The following is a 19,795-nucleotide window of genomic DNA, read 5'->3' as shown; positions in this document are numbered from 1 at the left end:
TCTGGGACTTATCACCTCTGCCCTTGTGCCAGCAGAGTTCTGGATCAGTCAAAGCTTTCATTCCTCAAACTCCACCCTTCTCCTCATGCTGTTCAAGGGAGTATTTTCAAGCACTCCCTCAAAGAGGGACAAATAGTAAGGGTCTTGCTCTTCCTCGTGTCAGTAGAGGAGGAAAATCACTACAAGTTAGTGCCCTGCTGGAGGAAATGTCTGGAAACTCCAGAGACTTCTACAACTTTCCAGAGGTTACAAATGAGGTTTAGAGAGGCAGATTTGCATGTTGCCTTAATTACAGAGTCCCTATATCTTTTCCATGATTGTGAGAACTGAAAATTTTGAAATAAAGACTGGAGAAAGGATCGTCTCTCTGTTGACAGCACTGTCCTCCACTGAATGGCAAAAGGCAAGTGACAGAATTTGGCCAATTTGAATTTTATCAAATAAAAGTATCAGTGTTACTCCATGTCATTCCACACTCCATGACATATCATACTCTTTTTTAAAGGCTAAGAAAATTTTTAAAGCTGAGGTGCTAACGTGGAGCCTTGTCAGAGTAAGGGTTGCTACTGAAAGAGGTAACCAGTCTTTCACACTTTCAGAGAGGCTCTATTCTGAAAGCTGGCATCTGTGCCAGAAGCAAACAAGTATTTATCTTTCAATGAAATGCTGGAGTCATGAACCTGAGTGATTTGAAGCTGCTCTATTTATAAGCAGATATTTGAGACAGCATTTTTGGAAGGCAGCCACTGGAGTGTACTGTATTACAGAATAAATCACACTGAAAAGATGCTCCCTGTCAAGTTGGAGATACTTTTAGAAAACATCAGTTACAGAAACCATCACATTTATGTGACTATATCTACCTTTGTTAGTGGCACAAGCTTATTTCATACACACTGTAAGATCCCAGATGAGTTCCCCTTAGATTTCACACAGATCGCAATACCACAGGCTCTTAAATCTAGTGGAGAGGTCTTGTTTTTTATAGTACAGTGAAGTACAATTAAGGCATGATCTTCCTCTTGACAGGTCTGAAATGATCTCCACCTCAGCTCCTTAGGGAGTGTGTTGAAATTTAGCCATTTTAAAGATCTCTAACCAATGTTTCAGCTGCTCTGAACTCCTATAAATATTATCAGCTGAAAATTTCTGGAAAGGGTCACTGTTGAGAGGTAGTCCCTTCAGGAGTATACAGTACAACCTGACTAAAATACAACCTCATCCCAGGTTATTGTTCTCATGTATTTTGGTCTAAGTGCAGCCAACAATATTGGCTATGGAAGGTGCAGTACAAGGATATAACAAAAAGTGTACAACCAAAGTGGCAAACCTCCCTCTTTCTTCATCAATAAACTGAAGTGGATAACTTGCCTAGGGATATGACTACAATACTCACCGCAGCAAGACGTAAAGCTTTAAAATGAGTCAGTGGATACTGAAAACCTTTTGCCAGGCGGCCTTGGTTTTGTACAGGCTATTTCATATTGCTAAGAAAAGGTAATATGTCTCAGCACAGTATATTAGCACCTTTAAAGTTTCTTCCAGCCTGAAAGATTAGTTTGGAGACAGACACAAACTACTTACAGAGTGTGTGTTTATGCTTTGACACTGTGCAGTAAAGACAAAATCAATTATCATGGGTGGTTCATAAGAATTCTTCAGACATTTCACAGGTATCTTAAAGCTGGATTGAACATGTCTACACTTTCTTTACAGGTACAGAAGTATAATCATACTCTGAGACACTGGCTTAGAACAATATCCCTAACCATATATGGATGTAATCACAGTTAACTGAATTTTCGCAGAAGTATGTAAATAACCACTTAGAACAGAGATGAATTTAACCAGGAACGGCATCCAAATCCAGATGCAGGCACCCAACTGCATAGTGTATGAGTCTATATGGCAGCTGAGGGTCTAAACTCTCATTATATTTCATGGAGACAGAAGATTCAGCTCAGTTACCTACATGAAGATATCCAGTGGCTTTTGGGATGCAGGGGGACCAGTCCTGGCCATCTGATGACTTTCCAAAAGGGCACAATCTCCCAGAGATCCTGTGTTACAGCTGTCAGCCACAGCACTAAACCTCAGCTCCTCCAGTGAATCTCATGTGGCACTGGACTTTTATGTTTTTGAGAAATGAATCAAGGTCCTAGCAGTGAAATCTAGAAAGTTATTCAAGCAACCAATGTATATCCCTGCTTGAGGGTGAGTCACACAGCTCTCTTGATTCAGCTGACTGTATCACCCAGAGCTCCACAATGGGAAAGTAAACACCTTGCTCAACATGCAGATGCCTGCATTGCAGGGACACGGCTGGATTTCTGAATTTGACCCTGAATTCATCTCTGTTTTTATGCTACTATTAACCATAACCTAGTGTGCAATAGGAAGCCAAAAATCACAACTTCTTCAATATTATTGAATCAATGAAGCTAAAAGTTCTAGCAGAGAAACCATTCTAGGAAGCCTTCCATTAATGCTATTCTCCATCTAGTCTTAAGGTACTGGGGCAAAGAAGGTCTCCTGGGTAGAGAGCAGAGGAACTCAAGCTTCTTTTTCCAAGTATAAAGTCATCTCTCTTCATGTTCAAAGCAGAAAGGACATAAGGAAGTGAATCACATCTGTATAATCACATTTTTCAACTCAGATCTGAAAACATATGGCTGCTTTCCACATTTTCCTTTAGGGTACTAATACAAATTGTTTCTACTCAGCAGGCTGAACCTTCTGCTTCCTCTCAACGACTTGTACATCGCTGCTTTTTCAGGGAAAAAAATCATAGTCTGATCTGGGCAGCTAATACTGTTATATTAACTTCTAACAATAATTACCTAGATTTTACTAAGAATAATAGTATTCATAAGCAGCATGCGCAATACAGGACTTAGCACTTTGTTAATTCCACAATCCTTCCACAATCTAATATGCCACAAATAGTATGGAGCTGCAGCTACACAATAGTTTCCATTAAATAAAAAATTACTTGTTTTTTAACTTAAAATATGTCACAACTTAGTTCATTCTTTGAAGACATCTAGGACAGGATTGACCGCAAATTCAAAGTAATGCTTCGTGTTACTGGTAGAATAGATTTTCACTTCTGCTAAAAACTTTTTAAGCACAATAATAAATAGAATACAATGGGAAGTCTTTTAAATTTTTAAAGAAACATTGAATTTGTATGTATTTTCCTGTGTTTTATTACACTACTATCAATCACTGTAGTTATTTTGGAATACTGTACATATGAATTAAATTAAAGAAACAGAGCTATTAGGAGAAAATATGCAACTAAAAGCACTCCCTGTTTTTTCTTAATCCTAAATTTGACCTTGTTAACAAGCAGGTGCAAGACTTCACACTACAACCAAGAACAATAAAGAAGCATGCTGTCCCCATTTTTCCTCTAATTGTTCTTTTCTCCAAATTGTATTAGCTCCCATTTGTTTTATGCGATATTCATCATTATTCCCTTTTATTCTTTTCAAGTTTATTGTAGTCATGGAAATAAGAGTACAGTCCTTTGATCTCCCACATCACACAAAAGTAATCTATGAGAATATAGCATATACTGTGACATGAGAAATGTATCACAGTTGAATTCCTCAGTCAAAAGAATTACATACCTATGGCATCCTCTGTGAAAGTTCTCTGCAGTGAATTATTCCCACTGTTGTTCCTGAGTACAGCAATGAAAAGTCACAGCCAAAAAGCCACATGTATATACCTTAGGTACGTAATGTCCTTATTAACTCTTTCTCTATTCTTTACCAGGGTAAAGGATGCCTGAAAGCAATCTGTAATTATATAAACAGGTAAAGCATCCAGCATCCAATTAAATGTTCTTTATGGCATTTATCTTCCAGTTACCCTCTTGTTATCAAAGAGTGTAAGAAAACATATAATGAACAACAGAATGCAGTACTGCCAAAACATATGTTGTAGTCGTTGCATCTAAAAGTGACTTACTGAACCCAAGTGGTTCAATTTACCTCTTCTTTACACCTTCTAAAATGATACAAAGCAATAATAATGAAAAGCAGAATCAAAATCTACAGTCAAATTTTAACAGGAAGGCAGATGGATTTTCTACCTGAAAATTTTAACAGGAGAGCAGACAGATACATAGAAAGATGACACCTAATGGTCTTTTTTTTTAGATCTGTCATTTTAAAGATGCAGGAATTTCACAGAATTAGTGAAAGTAATGAAGCCCAACATTTATTCTTGGCTCAGCCAGTGATTTGCTGTGTGGTCTCTACAGTGTTTTGAAAATACACAACACAACACCATTACATCAGATAATGGCTACTTTATGGATATTTTTGTTAGACTTCCTTTTATAAAATTGCAGATTTACAAGCAACTCTAAGTAAGGTGGAAATTATGAAACTGTGTAGCCCTCAGCTTCCCACTTTTTAGTAATAAGCTTTGTTCTATCTTAAAAACATTGTTGGAAACCTTGGAAATAAGCGATTTAAGCATCCAGGGAATTTTTTCCTGCAATAAAATGCTTCTTCAGTCACTATCCCCTGCTTGACTTACACCACCCACCTAAGCTTAACTTTACTCTATAAAGTTTGTAGACAGATATGCAAAGGTCAAATTAAATCACCAGTAGATTTTATAATCCTATTCCTTCTGTTGAAGAGATAATTAGGCATATGTGCAAGGTACGAATTAATCACTAATAGATTATATAATCTCTTTTCTCCTAGTCAATAAATCTTTTCCAATATGCTATAATATTATTATATCATCATATATGCTCCTCTAAATCACATTAGCCTCTACAAAATGTGTATGTAGCTGAAAGTGCAGTCAGACAAGGATTATGATTTACAACATTAATAGCCCAAACTACTTCTTAGGAAACATGGTATCAAAAAGGAAGTTTGTATTGTGTTATTTAGTTATAAAAAAAGGAGAGCAAACAAAATCTTCTGTTTAATAAAGAGCAGAACATCTGTCCATCTGGAAATACTGCTTATAGGAACTCTCACTCTCACGCTATGACACCTACACTGCTATTTTCTCACAAAACAACCTTTTGTATTAGAAGGGAAATTACTGTTTTCTGATAATTATTATGAATTATGATGATTTGAAACGAGATTTCTCGGATCAGGGACAGATTCATTAGTGTTAATAAAATACACGTCAAGATATAGCCAGCTCCCTGTGATGCTGGCTATGAGTTTAACAGGTTAAAATTTCACAAAATGTTGATAATGATATTAAAACCTGCTGCCTCTCTTTCAAGCATATAACCAATTTGCCATTCTACTAACATAAAACATGACAGGCCATATGAAAGGGAAGAAAACCAAGAAGCCTTCAGGTTTCTTAAATAGGAGTCCTGTGTGTTAAAAAATCTTCAGCTATACATACATAAAATTTGCATTATAGCATATATATTATTTATAAAATAACATAAGGTAGAGCTATCTCAAATTACAGAAGCCTTCTTTGTGAAACAGTGTTGCCTTAAGGAAAGGGCTGAATACTCTGCAGAATGTATCTTTGTGACATTTCTAATTTTTATGAAGGAATCCAAGACATTTTCAACCTTTTAAGAAAAACAGAAATATTAGCTCCATGAAAAAAACACACAAAGGAAATAAAAAATAAATTAAAATGCTCACAGAATAGACAGCAACTGAACTGATTTTTCAGTCCTTTCTAATTTGCCTCTCAACTCATGGAAAAAATGTTTGTGTATCTTGATCTAAACTTCACAGTTTCGGTCCCACTAGAAAGTAATATTCATCAATATTTCTTTTATTATGTGCTAGTGTTGGTAATATGGGATCTGGCCCAAACTGGCCAATATTATACGCTTTCATTAGTCTCGGGAGGCCCAATCCTGCGAACTTAAATGCACATGTGTAACTTCACTCAGGCTAGTAGCCTGATTGACTTAATAATGAGTTAACATGTAAATATATTCAGCCACATGTCTAAGCATTTCCAGGATCTGTCCCAGGTTTCCTGACAGCAGTCTTCCCAGGGACCTCGGTGGCCCCAGTCACTGGATCCTGAAGCCTGAGAGACGTCTCTCCTGCTATAGAGTGTCTAGAACTGAAAACCCATTCATGCACACAAGTTCAGCTTCTTTTTTTTCCAGCAGCACCACCAGCTGGAGCAGCTAGAGAGATTAGGACCAAACTCTGAAAGTAATTATCCTGCAGAGAATAACTTACAACTAACATTTCGAAAATACCTCAATTGTTGCTTGCCCTTACAGTATTTCACAGGAGCCTTTCTGTTTTTGGAGAGCACATTACAAGTTACCCTCAAGATATCAGGCTAGCTGTAAGGAGTCAGTTCTGTAGGGTGTCAGGTCTGCAAACACACCATAGGGGTTTCCTCACTTATTCCCACTTCAAAGAGGCATTAAGAACAATTTCTCTTTATTACAGATTTTAACTAGATTTCTTTCCCCTGTGATGATTAATTAGGCGTTTGTTACAATTTGCCTTCTTTCCACCTCTAAGAATAAATGTCCCCTTCTGCTAATCAGACACAAACAAAATGTTTTGAAAAGTAATCACTTGCTAAAAAAAAAAATGGAAATTGGGCTTCTGTGTTGTGAGGAATGTACACACATAGCACAGTGAAATTTAACACGGGTAAATGATCTGACTACCTCAAAGTGAAGTTTTTGCCTTCCTACAGTGGCCTTTCACCCTGCCCTTTCCTCCAATCTGAGGAGAGCTGATGTTGATGGAACATATAATGGCTCCTTTCCTGTGTAGTAAAGTCAGCAATAAAGCTCAGTAATTAAGGTGACCGGGGAGGCCCAGCCCAGCAGGCTAGTGGTGTGGCGAACACTTTCAGAACTTCAAACAATATCAAAGTCACTGAAAAACGGGCCTAGTTCAGGACTGGTTTGAATTAAGCCTCACTTCCACACGCACTTTTCAAATCCAAGCTCAAACAAGAAAGCCAAGGCCTTCTGGATTTCATTAGAGCCAATTATCTTATCTGTTTCATCTCAGGCCTGACCCTAAGGCTGGCAAACAGCTATTCAGTGTGTTTGTGTGGTTGTTTGAGAAAGCCTCCAGCCAGCCAATGGCCTGAGGAACTGCTAATTAAAACACAGTTGCCCCCTGCCTCTAGTGATTAAATATTTTCAAGCTTTTGTAAATAATTTTTCCATTCTTTGCCCCAAGCCTCAGAGGTCCAATACATGCAGTAATTTATTTAGTTTGTCAAAGAATACTGCTGGAAATAAAACTATAATAGAAACTTAGGAAACTCTTATATCTTGCTTAACTTCTGCAAGTGACATTCTACAAGCTTGCAAAACATGTATACTGTTTCTTATGTAATTAAGCCTTAATAACCTTGTGTTTGAAGTGATACAGTGTATAACAGGCCCTACATTTTGTTGATAATCATCACGTTTCCTCAGATGTCAACAAGATAGGTATGCTCATCGGTTTAATGAGATCATAGACACTGTGGAAGTGATGCTGAGCAGTATTCACGCTCCTGAGATGGCTGGACAGAGGGTGGATCACACTTCCAAAGGCTGTTTGGGGAAGGACTGAACCCTACCAGATTCTCCTGAATCTCTGTCACCTACAAGAACTCCATGTCTTTCATCTGGGCAAGAGGACTCAATCCCTTCATCTCCCTCTTTGAAGCCCTGGGAAGACAACCTCTTTTGCATCAGATCAGAGGACCTGATTCTAGCCTGGTTCGAGCCTTGATCCCACTCAGTGCACCAGCTCGTGTGACCCCATGTCTTGCATGCAGCCACTGTCACCAGTGAGTTGGGGGTATGTACCTCTCATGCAACATGATGGGGAGAGGAACAATTGACAGCTTCTCCCAAATTAACCTTTTAACTCCTTACATCTTACTATTATCCTTAATAATAACAAACACATTTATATTAGTACAATGCATTGGAGGTACCGTCATGAACCAAAACCTCATTGCATAAGTTACTGCAAAGAAGGAATAGAAAGATGTCTCCTGTCTATATATTCTATGGGGACTTGGGGAATGACAGTCAGAAGACAAACAAGCTAGAAAATTAGAAGACATCTTAGCAGCATAGGAATTTAACTACAGTCCAGTTTTGTGGGAGGCAATTCTGAGAATGACATTGCAATAATAAACAAAATGGGAGAAGCTTAGAAATCACTTTAGCTGGTTGGAATGGTAGTATATTCTGTATTTCACAGACATGCTACAAAAAAGAATTCAGTTATTGCTGGGTTGTGACTTCCAACAGAGAAGGTCAAAGGTAACACAAGAACTTGTCTGACTGACAGATAGAAAGATGCTTTTACCTATAGAGAGTGGCAGTAGGAATGGCTCGGGGGTAAAAGTTTGGTAAGGTTGAGCTTGAACTAAAGGCAGGTTTCCTCAATTAGTATATCATAGTTACTATAAATTTTCATGATGCACAGAGGAGGCATACTTAGAACAGCGAAGTAATTGGCTGACAAACAATAATTGGATTTGCATCGTGGATGAACTGTCCTCTAGATAGACACAACAAAGTAGGAGAAGGGAACAAGAACAAAAGCAGAATGCCATGGAATCACTGAAGAAAGATCAAGGAGAAAAATATTGATTCTTCCAAAACAGAAGTTAAAGGAGCTATTTGAAATGTTGGGTGGAGACCAGGGACCACCAAGCATGGAAGCCAGGAAAGGATGAATTTTCAAGAAAAGATCATCAGGATCAGTAAAAGTGGATGACACACATGCTAAGGAAAATGTGGCTGAAATATAGACTCTGAACTATGGGCTAGGAGGCATTTGTGCTAAGAATGGTTTCAGAGGAAAGGAAGGCTGAGATGCTAATTTGGAGAAGGTCGAGAACTGAACTGGAGGACAGACATCAATCTGTACACTGAATGGTCTTGAGGATAGAGAGGGAGAAAGAAGAGAGCATAATATATAGAGAGCTTTACAGCACTTTTTCTTTTCAATGAAACATGACTATCACAAGAGCCTCTTGTGAGGGGAATGAGAGGTTAAATAGATGAAGAAGGGAAGAGACCTTATGTCGCAGGTAGATCAGAAGATGAAAAAGTATAAGGCCCTGGTGCCAAGCAAAGAAGTGTGACAAGAAGAACAGATGAAGAGCAACTTTGTGATCAGAGGCATAGGAGATATCTGTGGGAGAAAAAGGGGAGTTAGGGTTGCTGTGAAGAATTTGGTGAGTGTTCAAACTATGACTCTAAGAGAGAAATGTGAAAGGAAAAGAGGGGGGTAGTATTTTCAATATTGGAAAATTATTTCTATTGTTTGGTACTATTGGACAAGTATTTCCCATATTCTGAAGTTCTTAAATTTGTTTTTCAAGGCCACAAAAGACAACATAAAAATTTCTGGGTTTGTTCAGTGATTTTTTACATAGGGGTCAATGATGGAACTTGACACAGAGCGTCAAAATTAACTCAAGAACGCTCATCCACTGCATGTTTTCACTTTCAGGGGCAGCTACTGACTCTTAGCAGTGGCCCATCTGATGACACAGAGTGAGAATGAAATCACTACCTTCTTGATCAGTTGGAAAGCACAGGGTCTTTAAGCTGTTATAAACTCTGCATTTTTTTTGCTGGCTTTGTTTGCAGTTCCTAACAAGAATTATATTGAACATGATGGACAACCTTTTGAAATACTTTTCTCTGTAGAACAACATGAGGTAAATAAGCATATAATAAATGGCCATTTTCAGATCCAAATGGAATCAATTTCAATAGGGAGTTCATCACATAGTCAGCGAAGCAGATGTTAATAAAGCATGAGGAGAAGTCCCTGTGACACAGGAATTGAAGCATTTGCAGAGGTTTAACAACAATACTTTCTTAATCTGTAAACATCTTCATTGGAGAGATAGGAAGGTTGGATTGGATAGGGAGTTAATTATCCCCACTCTCCCATCAGCCTAATAATGTAGGATTAGAACTGTAACTTTTTTGAGAAAAGTACTCTTTTACTAAAACAATCTTTTTGTAGATGTACATCACTGGTATTTTTCAGAGGGAGACAACTTTTAAGAGTGAGGGGGAAAAAAAACCCATTCCAAATAGTCTGACAGTAAAGCCATCAAGTTCAGATGTGATGAGGTCAGGTTCAAGTTCCTGATTTGTCAGAATGGGGGACAAGAAATGGTTTTCAATCATCCAGGGATAAGATTCTTCACTTAAGGTTTTTCTGCTTCCTAGAGTGATGTCCTTGCCATGAGGCTAGAAATTAACATTGTCATGAAAGGGTTTGAAACACACACTTAGTTGTTTTCTTGGAAACTTTCAAATAGTTTTGGGTTTGTTCCAGTGTAGAAGAAAATCACATGTCAAAACCACGGACAGTTGCTACTTACTGGAACTGCTGTCTTTAGTCATCTCTACTTAGTAATGTACACCCTGCACAGGAGGAAGAAAGCAGCAGAGACCAGTCAATTTAGTGACAGGGAGAAAAGAATCAAATAAGATGCATCTTCCCTTCAGCCCTCCACCTTATATCATCTGATATGTATACTCCTATGCATGTCATCGGAGAAATGCCTCCCAGACATAGCTATTCTGAACCTGGTTTATACTGTGCTGTAATTTGTTTGGTTTAATTTTTTATTAATTTTTATAAATTAATAATTTTGGTAACTTTAACACCTGATACAAATATGACTAGAACACTTGTGGTAGTTAAACGTGAATCAACTAATGAAATACTTCAAAAGCTTATTTTGTTTCAAGGCATAACAACTCATGAGAGTGCTTGCATACAATCTTAAAGATTTGCTTACTTAATTAGGTTAAATGTAGTCACAATATCTAAGATAAGATCCTGCCACATTTACTTGGTGAAGAGCCTCTGCTTTCACAAACTCTTTTAACAATGACTTGCAAGAAGCTACTATTTCATGTAAGTAACAACACTGTATCTTAAGACATGAATTATGTTGGTGTGCAGAATTGAGACCTTCATTAGCTAATGATACACATGATCTAAATCCTGACCTGAGTGTATGTGATCACAGGACAAAGACCCCACTTTGCATGAAAAAATATACAAATACGCCAAACATGGTAAGTCACTCTACGACTGAGCATTTTTCTTATACTGCCTGTAAGAAACAATTAATGTCTAGGAGTCTGAAGTCTCATGGATTCCCTCACACTGGGTAACAACTTATTTTTCAAGAAGCTGCACTGATTTAATGGGATTACTGGTGGCCCAAGCAGTACTGCTAATACCACATAATCATGAGTCATAGACCTCCCTGAACTTTTTAATTAGATATCTATTTTTGAGACATTTATGTTTTCATAGTTTCAAACACTTCTCCACAAGACTAAAAGCTGACTTTAAAAAGTAATAAAATACTCAGAGTTGGGGCTCCAACAACATCCAGTAACAAGAAACCTCATAAGATCTTGCAGCATTGAGCACAGTGCTATTCAGCATAATTCAAGATTTCAAAATCTGACTCTTGCCAGATTTTTCTATTTTCCTTCAGAATTACTGGAGCTTTATTTGCTAGAATATATTTTCTATGAAAAATACATATTCCTTTCATCCAATTACTTTATGGACAAGGTGTAGCACAGGTACACAAAATCATTAGGATTAAAAAATATCTCCAAGGAGTTAATGCTGTAAAAGCATGAGAACATCTATAAGCACAGGCATGCCCTGGAGGTACCCACACAAACTTACACTGAGACACAGGTGTGTGAGCACACAGAGAACCTCATAATACTTCTTTGCAATCCTGCTTATGTTTGAAAGGAGCAAAATAAAAACTCCCATTTCTTTCTCTTCTTTAAGTATTAAAAGAAGAATAGTGGAGGTCTCACTAGCTAAGTTGGCTAAAGAAAGCATGAATAAGAACTGTGTGGCTGAAAGGCCTCTGTTTCTGCTGTTCTTGAAACAACACTTCTGTCTGATTCTGGATAATGGGCTTTTAATAAAAATATCCACCAAAGGAAAACAATTAAACAATACATAAAGCACCAGGGTGCAATCTAGTGGTTCTGTTACAGTCTGGAGCTGTTCCAGTAGAGAACATGTGGGTATTTTTTACAGGCTACAGTGTACTTCTCAAAAGTTATTATAAAGCAACAAAATTTAAATTGGGGCTGGACATCTATACAATCACTCAGTGTTGCTGTAGGACTTTTAATTCAGACCTGAAATTTATCTCCATCTAAATGCCGCACATATTTTGACTTTTAGGATAAAAATATCTTCTGTACTCTTGCTGCTGTTTAATTTCTTCCAGGATGTTTCTGGTGATATTTCTCACCTTTCCATCAAAGTATTTGACAATATGGCAATTCTTCATCCATACACCTTTATTCTTTCATCTTTCTGGCTTGACAAAAATTGCAAAACAGTTATATTGGAAAAGAGCTCAGGTACTTTTCAGTACTTTGAAAGTACAGACTATGTATGGCTTGGGGTTTTAATCAAATAGTTTTTAACCTGAACCACATAAACCTGACACATGCCATATTTTATTATCCTTTCTCCTCCACCCCCTACTCTGCCATGTCAATAAAAGAAACTGTGCATCTGTAGAAAAGTAAGCCGACACTAATTAATTTCTTTAATGAAAGGTTTCATTTCTGTAATTCCAGTGAATGAAAGGAGCGTCATATACAGTTTTAGAAATCCTGGTACAGTAAAGGTGAAAATTTAGCACACTTTGGTGAGCAGGAGTTAGATTTTCCAAATAAAAATAAACAAGTAGGAAGAACAAGAGGTCGCGGGTTATAAACAGTGTTGCCAGTTTTAGTTTTATGGTGAACTTTGAAGTATAACAAAATGTTGAAAAGCTGTTTATACCAGTGTTTCAAATGCTTTTAACTCTGCTTCTCCATTTCCTAAGGACTCTGTCCTTATCCCCACGATACTAATCGTCTGAATGCTCAGAACATTTGTCAAGAAATAAGAAAAAAGCATGCAAATTTACCATTACTATAAAACCTCTCCCACCACACTCAAAAAAACCCAATTAAAAAGTCACAAATCCTCAGGACTATTGAATATTTACATATGAAACTCATACTCTAAGCAGATTTAAAGAATATTATTCCAAAAAAACTTCTGCCTTCTTCAAACCTGTTCAAAAGGAACTGCTCAGGCACTATTTAAGTCATTTTTTTATAGCTGTTTGGTGTACCTTTCTTTGAATTCTCCTAAGACTTTTTCTACGCGGAGGAAAAAGAAACATCTCTGGTTGAAATGCTCATGATTTAAAGACACTTGGAAGAAGTGGACAAAATCAGAAATGAAAAACTGATTGAAACTGTAACTTATGACTCTGCAGAATGCTGTGGGTGACTAAAAGCATATATATCAATACAGAAACCGTTGCATAGATTTTCTAGAGTTTCCACAACTGTGATCTGTTCAGTTATATTTTTCTTCATAAAAGCAGTACTATGTCCATGACAATGCAGAAGGATTGCAGATAATAGCACTCTCAATAATGTCCATACACATTTGCGTAACTCATTATCTGCCTGTCATACATACGATCAGAGATTCTGCCTTCCTCTTCCCACGGTGAAATCCTGAACATATTGCTGTCAGCAGATAGACAAGAGAGATAACAATAGCTGGGATAATCTTGACCAGTTATTGTAAAGCAAAATATTGAGAAACAAATAATTTATTTCCATTAGTAAACAGAAACATGGAATTTTGCTGCTCTGAGGCTATTGCCAGTGGAGTTCACCAATAATGCAATAAATTAAAGTTCTGAAGATGTTAGTTCTGTCTACATCTACTTCTTTTATTGACTCATGAGGCTGAGCAGCTAACTTGGCTTTTTTATTTCCTCTCTCACACTTTTGTCTTTTTATCTCTTCACATTTGAATCAGGCACTGAGTCTTATCATATTATTTAGACCCAGTCTAGCATAATATACCCTCAGCAGCAACCTCTGAACATTGCAGCCATAAAAAATAATAGCATTAAGTTATGGGTATTTAGGTTTATTGTTTAAAAGAACTTTTTTCTCAAAAGCTATTCTTGGTGGAATTCCTTAAACATTATCACAGTACACCATTGTTCTATGACTCACTGTAAATAGTTAGGTACAGCTAAGAAAAATGTTGATTTTTGTCTCCTACATTCTTTTGCTATGTTTATCAGAAACCAAGGTTTCTACTCAAGTCAGAGAGTTATACAATATAGCAGAACAATGATGTCAAAGAAAGCCATAATAATATTCAAAATAATATAAATCGATGGTTCGCCCTCATGTGGTGTATTTAGCTCATTTCTAGAAAATAGCAAAGCTTCAGAGATGAGCATGTAAAATGATTTGGCAACTTGATACTAAATGAAGAGAGATTGAGAAGACTAGAAATACTGTATTTTGGGAGAAGAAAAATAAGAAAGGACATGACACAGACAATGCAAATGTATTTAAAATTATGAATAGGCAAGAATGTGCACTTCATCTACACCTGTAGTACATGAATAAATGGACATTTAACAAAAGTGGAAGACTAGTGATTTGAGCTAAAACAAAGAATTTTTGTTTTTCAGACACACATTCTCAAGACCATGAAACTCAATACCAACAGGATACACAAACCTTATTAAAGTTGTTATCTCCAATTTCTTAGTGAACAAAAAGTTATAAAATTAAAATTTACAGGAAAATTAAATTAATATATACGAATCTCTACTATCTACGTGTACTTATATGAGAAAGCATAAGGAAAACACGGCAATATTTTCTCTGAGTGTTCTTTTTAGGGTTTATGTATGAAATTGTAACTTAAAAAGTCAAAAACATTCATAGTCAGTATCTATGCTGAAACAGAGTTAACAAGGAGAATATATCTGAAAAATAACAAAAATACATTTCCAAAGTTTTCCACTTAAAATGTCAAATTTAAATGTCATCAGATCAGGAAATAAAAAAATAAGAAAAAAAAAAGGGTTGGTATACAACAATGCAATCTCTCAAATAACCTTAACTATTCACTGCAACGCCACAAGACTACAAATATTTCTTAATATTTTTCATCAGAGATTAGAATACAGAGAGTTTTAAACATATTTATTTTCTCCCAAAACAAGCACTGAGAACTGTAAGACAGTGAAGATTTTCTGCACACCTTCATTTTCTTTCATTTTACTCTTTAACATATCTGGTTTCAAATATGATTTTAATTTTGAATTATCTTTGTTTAAAATTATTATTTTAGGGCAATTATAAATTTTGTGCTGTATTTTCAATTAAATCCTGAATATAGTTCGTCCTTCACTCTGCCTTAATGTCACCTATGTCTTTTGAATTTGCTCACCTTCTTAAATTAAAATCATACATGTCACTGCTAAAAACTGAACTCAAAGATAATATTATCATGAGCTATTTCTAATCATTCCAAGAAACACATACACGCACGTTTCATTTTATGTAAGCTTTTATGGGCAGGTCCATTGATATGCTGTGGCTGTTTTATGCTGCTCTGGAGTAGAGCAAAGCAGCCAGAGCATACTGGCTGTTTAAGCTAAATTTACAGCTCCTTTGTTGAATAAAAGCAGTGCAAAGCAGTTGGAAGGCACACCCCAGTTTCCTTCTGTCTCTTGCTTCTCCCTCCCTCTTCTGAACACTCATATTTGTTTCCACCGCCTCCTGCATTTTTTATATTCTGCTCTACAGAAACATACCTCTCCTGTCCTTTGTAAACTCCAAGTATATACATATACATGTGTGCATGTACAACACAGATCTGAGCCTCCTTTACTGAGCACATCTAGTATAACGTGGAGCTTATGAAAATAATTATTTGAACATTAGTAGTTGACCATTGTTCTTATTTTTTCTATAACTGTTGGCAGAAGAGAGTGGACTACATCCTCATAAACTCCATTGTAGGATCATCCTCTTAGAAAACAGCCACCATCCACTATTTCTTTCGAAGAGACTAAAGCAAATTTAACCTGAAAAGGTGGAAGTAAATGATGAAACAAAAATCTCTAGATGGAAAGATACATCAGGTCTTGAAAATAATGGAAAAGAACTGTGGTTTTTAATTGTCATAGGGGAAAAGGAAAGGTGCCTGCCCTTTAGAAAAAGGACATTATTTCAAGGATTTTTGTAGCTAGACCAGGTGCTTAGCTATGGTTAACATCAAACAAAACTTTTCTGGCAAAATTAAAAGATACAGTGATTTGATTACTGCACTTCTTTTCCATTCTACAGAAACTTCTCTCTTCCACATTTTCTACTACCTCCTTGTAGTTAATATGAGCAACATATTTTCTTAGTAGAAATGAGAAATAAATGGAAAGGAAAACATATTATTTTATATATGTCTTCATCTTCAAACTGGTTACAGCCATTTAAATTTGATTTTGCGCTAAAAAGAGTGCAAAATGGCAGACACAAAGCAGCACCATAATTTTTCCTGTTTCCCACTACAGTCCCACTGGAGCCACTCACTCAGTATGCCTTTGAAGTGATTGTTCTGTGTTATGCCTCTAACTCATCTTCAAATTTTCTGCATTTTTGCAGATGAAAGTTGCTCTTTCCTGAAGAAACAGAAATATTTTCTCAGACAGTTTGGAGGAAGAATGAGGTGGAATCTCATTCAGTCCCAACAAGATTTACTTAAAATACATTTACCTAGTGATTTATACAGTGGAAAATAACTAATAATCAGCTACCTGCATGTATATATATCTGTGTGTGTAAATCCTTATACTGTTCTACAAATAGATTCTGATATCAAATACACCATCATATATAATACCTGATTATGGGCAAAACTCTAGAGGCAGAAAAAAGCCTTGGTCTCTATTCCAGTGGACATTATCATTCAGAAAGATCTCTGCTGTGAAATTTGACAATCAATCAAGCAGTAATGAGCTTCCTAGTGTCATGGCCACTGACACTTCAAATATGTGCTTGGTGCAATTCTAGGAAGAAACTAGGGTTCTGCTGGTGAGGACGTGAAGCTTATGTTTACCCCCTAGGGAGCTTTAGATGATTTTAATGCAAATTTCTCAGTTCCTAAGAACTCAAAGGATTAGAATCTTGAGGCAGCCAGAAAGCAGGAGGCCTCGGCTTCTCTCCAAACAGGCTCCATCTGTCTGCAAACTTATTCACACCTTGGTTATTTTGGAGAGGGCCTTCACCAACAACCTCTCCTGTCTTTGCTAGGGATTGAATAGTGCATAACCTCTCTGTCTACTGGGGAGCAGGTATGAAGAGAAAATCTCTCAATTGAGGATGTCCAGTGTTTCCCCCCACCCCTTAGTTAGGATCTTCTCTGTAACTCTGTCTCTAAAATCAATTTATTTGAAAAAAGAAATAAAGCCTATTTTCCTATCTATAAATCGTACTGTTTATTTTCTTAAAAACTGGTCTATTGCAGGTCAAAACTCCAGAACAACAGCTGACTTGCTGGGTGTTTTTAGCAAGTCTTCTATTGATTTTTCTCCAAGACTGTACCTTCCTTTCTATCTATGGCTAAAGGACTGAACTCTGGATCTCTCTTTCCTGACTACTGTCTCACAATTCTGTCCTAGCCAAACTGAGAACACATGCTACATCATGTGTGACATTTTGGATAATAGCAGGGATAGATTCTGGTCCACAGATTAAGTGTCTTTTTACTAGGAGTTGTAAATCTACCTACTGTTCAGACCGGATCCATAGAAAATAGTTACCTGGTCTATCCTATGTAATTTACAGATTTTTGTATTTGCCCCTCAAAGTTCCCTGCTGTTTGCTTCATTGATCCCCACTCAAAACTGTCATGCCAGTCATACCAAATCCATATCAATAAGTCCTACAGAGGGCACAAAGACTGTGCCCAGGCAAAAGGGGCTTAGGGTGAAGGGAAACATTTCCTGTCATTCTTACTCTTTTGGAGAAAAACAAAACAGCAATATCTATCATAATCAGTCAACAGCATTATATTTTTTTTTTTAAAAAAAGCAAATATTTAATACAATGCATAACCTTCACATTAATTACAACATTAATTGCAAGGTTAAATGGATGCATTTAAAATAGCATCATTAAATTTTGCACCATCAGCAATTCTTTTAAGGGAAATCCAAAACTTTACTTTGAATTTATCTGCACTTAAAAAAAAAAAAAAATTATATATATTTAAGCATTTATTTTAGTGGTATGTCTGCAAATGATTAGTCAGTGTGTAGCAGCTTACATGAATTGTGCTTTCCTGAATAGCGTTGCTTTGCTGAGGCACAGAGATTGAAATTCCCTCTAACTCTGAAGCAGAGTAATAGGTACAGCAGCAATAGGAGCGGCTCTAAAATATTTACTAGTGTGCCTTAAACTAGAACTGCAAAGTACATGTTTGAAAAGGTATATTAAGCTGAGGTATTTGTTGTCAGGATAACAAGAGTACTGATTATGGCTGCAGTCTCAGTTACATGAGAGTAAACTGTTCAATAAGCTGGGACCACCATTCCCTGTAGTGTTAGATGGCCACATTACCTATATCATTAATGGGACAGGTTGGATCCAAACCAAGAATTTTGGTGTCATCATACCAGATATATTAATATCAGACACAAATACCAGTGATTTAAACCATCCAGTCCCCTAACTTCTGTAAAATCCCATCAAAGAATAAGACAGAACTTGGAAAGAGCTTGAGGCAATACTGAGTTGTAGAAAATTTGGAGCCTGCCACTGACTATTTGTTTAGACCTTTTTAAATACAGGCAAATGTAAATAAAATTAAAGCCTTTTCCATAATAACAGTGTGATATTGTGAATATGTGTCTAGGGCTTAGACTTTGAATTCAGGTGTGTTTATCAGATCCTCTGCATATTATTTCACGGACTGCAGAGGAGTGCTTCAGAGAAAAAAAAAAAAAGTAGATTAGTTTTATAATTTTTGTGATGTATTTTCAATAGAATATAGTAAAAGGCCATATAAGGTAAATGCAGTACTTCAAACTAAAAGGCTTGAAAGCGATTAGAGATACATGTTAGTTGTCTCATTGCCTTTCTTGCATATCAGTTTCCACTAAATGAAACCTCTTTTCAAACATGTAGCGTTTGCCCAATCTTGAGAGGTGAGTGCCCACTAAACCCTTCCACTGGACTTTCCTTACAATGGAAGGAAAAGGTGTATGAAAGACAGGACTACTGTAAGTCTAAAAGAATGTGTTTTAAACTGGTTTATCTCCTTTGGTCCCATGAAAATAAGATTAAAGATTGTGACGCATCACCTATGAAAGAATAAAATTTCATTTAGAATGAGCTGTTGAAAGCAAAGAGAAATACAGTATGCAACATTTCCTATCATTCTTACTGAGACATTTCACAATTATTTGCTTTTAAGTAAATAACACTTTACTAATTCATAGAAAAAGCCAATTGGTCAAATCTGTGAACATGATGATGAGGCTTCTAAGTGAATGAGGAACGCTGGCTTTGGACCATGCTTCATATTGCTTTCTATCTGCTCAACTTGCATGTAATTGCAATCAAAGTGAACGTGAACAGTAATTTTCTTCTGCCTGGTATAAATGCTTACAATTAAATTTTGTAGGTAGAGAAGTGAGCAAGCTCAAAGTCATTTTACTGGCGATATAATGACGATAAAATGAGTGACCTATTAAATCATTAGAATTTTTTTTTTGTAAATTCTGAGTGGATGATCACAACAATTAAATTATTCATTTTTATTATTTACTAAACTTTTGTATACTGGGATACCAGGATTAAGTTATTTTCACCATGGGTCATTCTCCTGTCTTTCAAGATTACATTAGCTCTTATTCATGTGCTTATGTTTACAAC

The 19,795-nt window shown here is 36.5% G+C and overlaps 1 protein-coding gene across 12 annotated transcripts in view; it reads right to left on the bottom strand.

Annotated features, from left to right (window-relative positions):
- HDAC9 (histone deacetylase 9) overlaps positions 1-19,795 on the bottom strand; it is a 489,787-nt gene that overhangs the window by 77,776 nt on the left and 392,216 nt on the right. The window lies entirely within an intron of this gene.

Source organism: Strix aluco, chromosome 1 (genome assembly GCF_031877795.1).
Source record: "Strix aluco isolate bStrAlu1 chromosome 1, bStrAlu1.hap1, whole genome shotgun sequence".
Taxonomy (NCBI): Eukaryota; Metazoa; Chordata; class Aves; order Strigiformes; family Strigidae; genus Strix; species Strix aluco.
The sequence above is the reverse complement of the archived record's forward strand: the minus strand, read 5'-3'. Positions and strand labels throughout refer to the sequence as shown.